Source organism: Petaurus breviceps, unplaced genomic scaffold (assembly GCF_028583685.1).
Source record: "Petaurus breviceps papuanus isolate PSGF00001 unplaced genomic scaffold, PetGlider_PUasm1.0 90842, whole genome shotgun sequence".
Classification (NCBI taxonomy): domain Eukaryota; kingdom Metazoa; phylum Chordata; class Mammalia; order Diprotodontia; family Petauridae; genus Petaurus; species Petaurus breviceps.
Window position 1 is genome coordinate 5,261,604 of NW_027187358.1, and position 7,242 is coordinate 5,268,845.

General features: G+C 41.5%; 1 long non-coding RNA gene across 3 annotated transcripts in view; it reads right to left on the reverse strand.

Annotated features, from left to right (window-relative positions):
* LOC138148778 (uncharacterized) overlaps positions 1–5,351 on the reverse strand; it is a 128,810-nt gene extending 123,459 nt beyond the window's left edge. For 2 of the 3 annotated variants that reach the window (XR_011165168.1, XR_011165167.1), the window contains exon 1: positions 4,963–5,349. This is a non-coding gene — a long non-coding RNA (uncharacterized lncRNA). Of the gene's footprint in view, positions 1–4,962 lie in introns of all 3 variants that reach the window. The other variant, XR_011165166.1, reaches the window with a different exon arrangement.
* Between the last annotated feature and the right edge of the window lie 1,891 nt (positions 5,352–7,242).

Genomic DNA, 7,242 nt, shown 5'->3' on the forward strand with positions numbered 1-7,242 from the left:
GCACGTCCATGGGGCATGGGAGATCTTTAAATCCCATAACCCTTACAAGCAGCAAGGAGGTCAATGTCACTGAATCACGGGGATGTGGGGAGGAATGAGGTGTAAGAAGTCTGTAAAGGTAGGGTGCGGCAAGGTTGCAAAAGCCTTTGAATGCCAAAAAGAGGATTTTATATTTGGTACTGGGGGTGATAGGGAGCCATTGGAGTTTATTAATAGGAGGGAGAGGGGCAAGGTGCCATGGTTAGATTTGCTTTTTAGAAAGATTAATCTGATAGCTGAGTGTACACAAATAAGTGCATTCAAGATATATACAGAGTAGTAGTAATAGTAGCAGTAATAGTTGTAATAGGAGGAGGAGGAGCAGGAAAAAAGGAGAAGGAGAAGGAGGAGTAAAAATTAGAGATCAAGCCCGATGATGTGGTTCTTTGAATCTCTCCTAGCACCTAGTGTAGAAATGGGCACACATATGGTCAGTGGTCCACCAGTATGAGGGGTTGAATTGAGTCACTTTCAGAGTAAATCCTAGATAAAACTCTCTACAATTTAATTATACCTCCCTTCATCTACCAACTGAGGCCAGAAGAAGGTCTTTCCCTTCTTGTTGGCACCTGACCTCACTGTTGTAGTTGGAGAAGTTTCCATGTTCCTCTCATCTCCTCTAAGACCCAAACCCTAACTCAGAAGAATGTCCAGTCAGGGAAGGTTTCAAGAAGAGGGAAGGAAATTAGGCTATGATTGGTAACAGCCATTTGCTCAAGCCATTCCCCTGACTCAGCCCTTTCTCATTCAGGAGAGTTTGGAGCCTTTCCTGGAGAAAACTGGTGAGAATCCATTACCTAATAATTGCTTTGATGGAAGAAGAATCCCTAACCTCAAATTGAAAAATCTCCCCTCTGGGCTCTAGAGTTCCTGGTTTTGCTCTAAAAGCTTGGAAAGGGATCAACAAACCACCTAGGTGTAACTTCCAAATGGTATGGTTGCCCTACAGCATTCTGACCGTAAACCCCAAGATTTTCAGCTAGAACAGGGACTTTGCTTTCCTACCCAGCTCTCAGCTCTCAAAGACTCTTAACTTTCAGACTGCCATGATGCCCTTAGGGAATTTATCTGACAGTCTCTTCCCTAAGAAAAGCTTACAATAACACGCGGAAAATGGCAACAAATTCAGGATGCCAGGGCCACGCATACTCACAGAGACACACACAGGCACAGGCCCACACACATATGAGACCCCTCCTTACTTTCCCATGAGGATCCTCAGCCTAAGAACCATTGTCATTGTTAGTCCCATGCCACCTCAAGGGGCAGAGTACTGTGTGTGGTGACAGGATCCCATCCCATCTACTGTCTTGTCATAACTTTCAATTTGGCAAAACAGAAATCTGAGAATAAAGTTATTTGGCCCTTTGTCCCAGGGCCTGGTCTTGTTCAGTCTTGTAAGAAGCAAAAGGAAAACACATATACATGTGAATATATGCACACACAGAGGTTCATATGAACCCACTGACAGCCACAGAGACCTATAAACACATACACAGACATCCCACATAAACAGTACTAACAGTCAAACTCTCAGGTAACCTACTCATTCTTGTCCCCAATTGTCCCCACTTATCAACATCTGGAAAGTTCATCTTGATTTCAGACCTGACTAGGACCCCCTGTGTCTGACTGGCTCTCTGTTAGAACAAGCTGAGTGAGCCAAGAGTGAGCCTTTGTTTTTAAAATTAGCATAGTGAAAGCATTCCTTCAAAAACAACTATCCAGAAATCAGGAGTCTAGAAGTAACCATTTCAAAAGGAGTCTCTCTAACCACCTCTAAACTGCAGAATCTACCGACTTCTGACTTATTTCCCCTCTAGCTGATTTTCACTTTGTCCTCTCTTCATTCACATCTCCAGTCCCTCTGACCATCCCTTCAATCCTACACTTTCCCAGCATGCCTTTCCCCTTACTCCTGCAGTTTGTTGGTCCACAGTATCAACAAAAACTAGTCCTCCGTTTCTGTTTGGTTGTTGTCGATTTTAAATTCAATTTATACCCATGCTGCAGAATCATCTGGCATTAGATGAAACACAATGGGGATCTCATCCAGCTCAAGTTTTTTTCCACACTGAATACCTCTCCTTAATGCAGGGATTGTGGAGGGAGGATGAGGGATGAAGGGGAGTCCATCTATTGACTGAGGGCTAAAGCAGTCATCAGTCCTGGAATCTAACTTGCCCTCCATTGCAAAATACAACATATAAATAAATATGCTACAACTGTTTCTTAGATTTATAGATGCAGAGATGGAAGGAACTTGAGAGGTCATTTGTCCAACTCCTTCATTTAACAGGTGAAGAAATTGAATAGTTAAATGATTTGCCCAGTATCACACAGTTAGTAAGTGTCTAAGGCTAGATTTGAACTCATGGAGATGTTTTCCTGACTCGAGGCCCAGTCTTCTATCCACTGTGCCACATAGATACCAATTTCACCCTTAAATGCTCTTAATTTGGTCCCTTACCAAATTTTTGCACCCTTGCTTTTCCCTTTGTGGTTTCTCATGACTTTTTAAAACAATATTATTCATAATCTTCCACCATTCTATCCTGTAAGATTATTCAAATTATTTTGTAGCCTAAACAGTTAAGAATATTGCCCTTAGGTGCCATCAAGCTCTATTAACCAAAGCAACTAAGTGTTGTCTGAATGAGGTGATATCTAGCTTTATGTTGAAGAACTTTTTCAAACCATGGTGATGGTTCCATGTTGACGTCTCTTCTTCAAACATTTCTCAGCTTACTTAAATAAGTCGGGTTAATACTGTTTTAATTGCTTGCCGTATCATCTACTTATTTTCACTCGTTTACTTCAGTGATATTCAAAGAACAATGAAATTTGTGCTGATAGAAATCCTTTTATTCTTGAATGCCCATTAGGCAGTGTCTCAGAGCAGAAAAGGGTCTTGTTGCCTTAGTCCCCATCTAACTCATGGGGGTTTGGGAACAAAAATGGATTTTGAAGACACCAATTACAAGCATGGATTTAATAGGAGTTAAAAGGGATTTTTAACCCCAATGATCCAACCACAGGTAGGACAGTTACCTGGAGCCAAGGACCTAGTATTAGTGCCAATAGAAAGCCCATCGATAGAACAGACTAGCTTGAGGAATTCTTTTGCCTTTCCCGAGTGCCTGGATGGAGGTATCCTCTGCTACACACTAACAAGAGCTTTAGCTCTCCCTTTTGGGGAAAGGATTTCTAACCATTGTACCCTCGGTAAAGAGTAACAAATAGCCCTAAAGAAGTCACATAGATCTGTAGATGGCAGGAAGAATAAGGATTAAGTGCCTACCTCATTTGATCCTCACAACAATCCCAAGAAGTACGTGCTACTATAACCCCCATTTAAAAGTTGGAAAAACTGAGGCAGGCAGAAGTTAAAAGGACTTACCCAACATCTGAGTCTGGATTTGAACTCAGGTCTTCCAGACTCCAGACCTAGCGCTGTATCCAGCTTACCACCTAGTTGCCTCTAGATGGTAGCAGAGAACAAGTTGGAGGCAATGAGAACAGCAGAGATGTTCAACAGAAATCTTTTCTTGGCACTGTATTTGCAGTGTTATTTGACTGTCTTTTGTTTTGATCTAATGTGTTTAATGGTTGCCTAGTAAAAGTAAATACATTAATGGGGGCTCGTGAGCAATGAGGGTGCTAACCCGCAGAGTATCTCAAATCTAGTATAGTTTTTCAGGTAGGCCAAATATAAAATATGAGATGACTAAAAGTCCCATGAAATGCTGTTTCATTTTGCCTTTGGTCATAAAATAAAATTAACACAAGCAACTCCTTAATTTTGTCTAAGGAAAACCTGAGAACCATATTTCTATTTAGTTGCGACTTCCTCTTGTCTACCAGTTCAATTTATAGCAAGAATATCAAGATTGATATCATTCAGTTCCTCCAATGTTAACTTTAGTCATTGGTTAAGAATTTCATATCAAAACCGTGATTCTTAGTACCCTTTGCCCCCTTTATACTATTTTGCATATGCAGATTTAAAATCTACATATACAGAAGAGGGTAATACAAGTGTATTTTGTATTTTTTTATATTTTGTATTATTTACTTATTTTGTATTTTTGCTTGTTTTATAGGCTGTGATAGCTAAAGAATTCATCCCTTAATGTCCAACCTCCTGTCTGCTTTCTTTAGAATTTTCTGCCTTCTGGGGCAGTGAATAGAGCACTGGCCTTGGGAGTCAAGAGGATCTGAGTTCAAATCCAGCCTCAGACACTTAACACTTACTAGCTGTGTGACCTTGGGCAAGTCACTTAACCCCAATTGCCCTTCCTTCTTTAAATTCTGTCTACCTTAATACACCCAATTATGTGCCTCCCAATGTTGTTGTGTGCATCAGATGAGATGATATTTGTAAAGTGCTTAGCTCAGTGCCTGGCATACAGAAGTAGGTGCTTAATAAATATTTGTTTTCTTCCTTCATAGGTGTAGTGGAGAGAATGTTAGCTGTTATGTCAGAGGCTCTGGGTCCACATCCTAATACCCCTAATTAGAAGTCTTCAAGCTGTAGCTCCACTGTTTGTTGAACATGTTATAGTTAGGATTCTTTTGAGGAGTAGGGGTTAGGTTAAATGACTGCTGAGGTCCCTTCTAACTTGAAGTGATTCTGTCATTCTGACCTTGTACACATTTAGTATCCCTGCCAAGTGATTTATAAATCTCACATTTATACAGATCCTCCCTCAAAACAGCCCTTTGAAACGGCTAACACAAGTGTTATTTGTACTATTATAAGCCCCATTTAAAAGTTAAGGAAACTGAGGCAGGCAAAGGTTAAGAGGACTTACCCAGCATCCATGATTGGATTTGAACTCAGGTCTTCCTGAATTCAGTACTACTAGACTAGGTAGTACTTGTACTACCTACCTTACAACATTAAGAAATGAAGTGACTTACCCCAGGTCATGCACCTAGTAAGTGTCAAAGCTGAGGATTCAGATTCTCTCCCAACTCCTCTATATAATGCTTCTTCTCATATGATTCAGGACTATTTGTCACTAAAGTTCCAGCCCTCTCCACCCTCTTTCCCCATCTGAAATACTAGGAGCTGGTGGGGAGGAGAGAGCATGTTGGGGCTTGGCCAGGCATCAGGGCCCAAAATAACAACTGCACTAGGGGCGTCCCCTCTGCTTGAGTTCCTGGGATGAATCCATCTCTGGACTATTCTTAACTCAGTCTCCCAGAGGACCACACTTCCCCATTGCCTCTGCCTTCAGTCTCTGCACAGAGCCTCTCCTCACCTCCCAAAGCCAGGCTCTGCTGGAGCAGTCCTCCTATATGGCCAAGCTGCTGTAATCTCTGTCTCTGGGAACTGGGTGGGGCCATCACTAGAGCTGTCAGGCTTTACTTTCTTACAGAAGTTTCCCTAAACTGCTATAATAATTATAACCTTTCATTTCCATGAAGCATCTTTAATCTTTTTGAAGCTCCCACATAACTGCATATACATAATAATGTTGTCATCTCTTCTTCTTTGTGTTAACCCTACAGGTGTTATTATCTCCATTCAACAGAGAAAGGGGCTAAATCCCAGAGGTATGAAATTATTTAAACAAAGTTGTATAGAGAGAGTCAGGGTAAAGCCAGACCTGGAAACCAAGTCTCTAATCCATTGCTTCCCTGGGACAGATAGTACTAGTGTACCTATAATGAGACCTACCCTAGAGCCCTCCCCAAACTCACCATACCACCCCAGCACCTTTCCAACCATTTCAAAGAAACCAGTCGGCCATGCCAGAGAAACTTTCCTCGGTCACATCTACAATCCCATGTAGGACAGTGAGCAGGGTTCTCTCATTCCTTAATGGTATGGCTTACTTTGCATTTGTTCCAGAAAAGGGCATGTGTGCTACCAACTGTAAATTGAAATATATAGTTAATGTATTCAAAGAGAAGACAGCTCTTTAGAGGGGCCTTGCAATATTGATCCTTCCATGTAATGTAAATTGTTTGTAATGGCACAGTGGAGGGACCCTTGGTTTTAGAGTCAGAAGACCTGGGTTAAAATTCCAGGTCTGTTACCCAGATGATCTTGGATAAATAATGTTTCCTCCAGACCTCAGTTTCCACAACTATAAATAAGGAGTTTGGCCTTACTTTAGCGATAAATCTATGGTCCTATAGTCACCTCTTAGCTGATTTATATATCCTTTCCTCTCCTCTCCTATCCTGTCCTACCCTACCCTACACTGTCCTCTCCTCGCATTTCCCATCCTGTCCTGCCTTACTTTCTACTCTGTTCTCTATACATTCAATTCTGCTTGTCAAGCATTCACCTGAGATCATGTATGTGTGTGTGTATGTGTGTGTGTCCAGACATACAGTAGGCAGTGCGGCAGACACAAGGGAGAAGACAAGGGTCACTGCCCTCAAGAAGCTTGCACTCTAGTTGGGAAGACAACATTTATACACAAGAAAGAGCAAAGCAAGGCATTGTGGGCATACAGGCGCAAAAAAGAAAAAGATACTTTTACAGGGGCAATTAGTCGAGTTGGAGGGAACTATTACTTTGGGCTAGAGGGGTTTAGAGGCCTGAAGAAGGGGGAGAAGGATTGGGAAATGTACTCCATTGGAGAATGGGGCATGTGTAACATCACGGGGATAAGAATGAGCAGGAAGTATGCAGTCATCATTGCTGAAGTGTAGGTTTTGATCCATTTTTGTATTGAAAGAGGAATTTGATATTATATAAATTGATATCAGATTGTGAGGAACATTGAATTCCAGGCTAAGGAGTTTACAATTTACTCTATAATAATAAGAATAATAGTACACATTTATATCAGATTTGTGAAGGGCTCTACATATTTCTTCATTTGATCCTTACAACAACCCTATGAAGAAGTCCTATTATATTATCCCCATTTTCCAGATGACAAAACTGATGCTTGTCCGAGAGCTACTAAGTATCTGAGGCAGGATTCAAACCCACATCTTTCAGACTCTAGGACCAATGCTCTAACAGCCTACTCTGCTATGCCCTCAACCTCTCATAGGCAATAGGGAGCAGTGAATGATTTGGGGCATGAGAACAAGATGTGGAGAAAACTGGATTTTATAAAGACAAATCTGGTGGCATCATGCCACGTAGACGGAGAAGAAAGAGACTAGAAGACCCCATATAAGCTACAGCTTAGAGGGAGACCACCAAGATCCAATGTGATGAAGACCATGAGA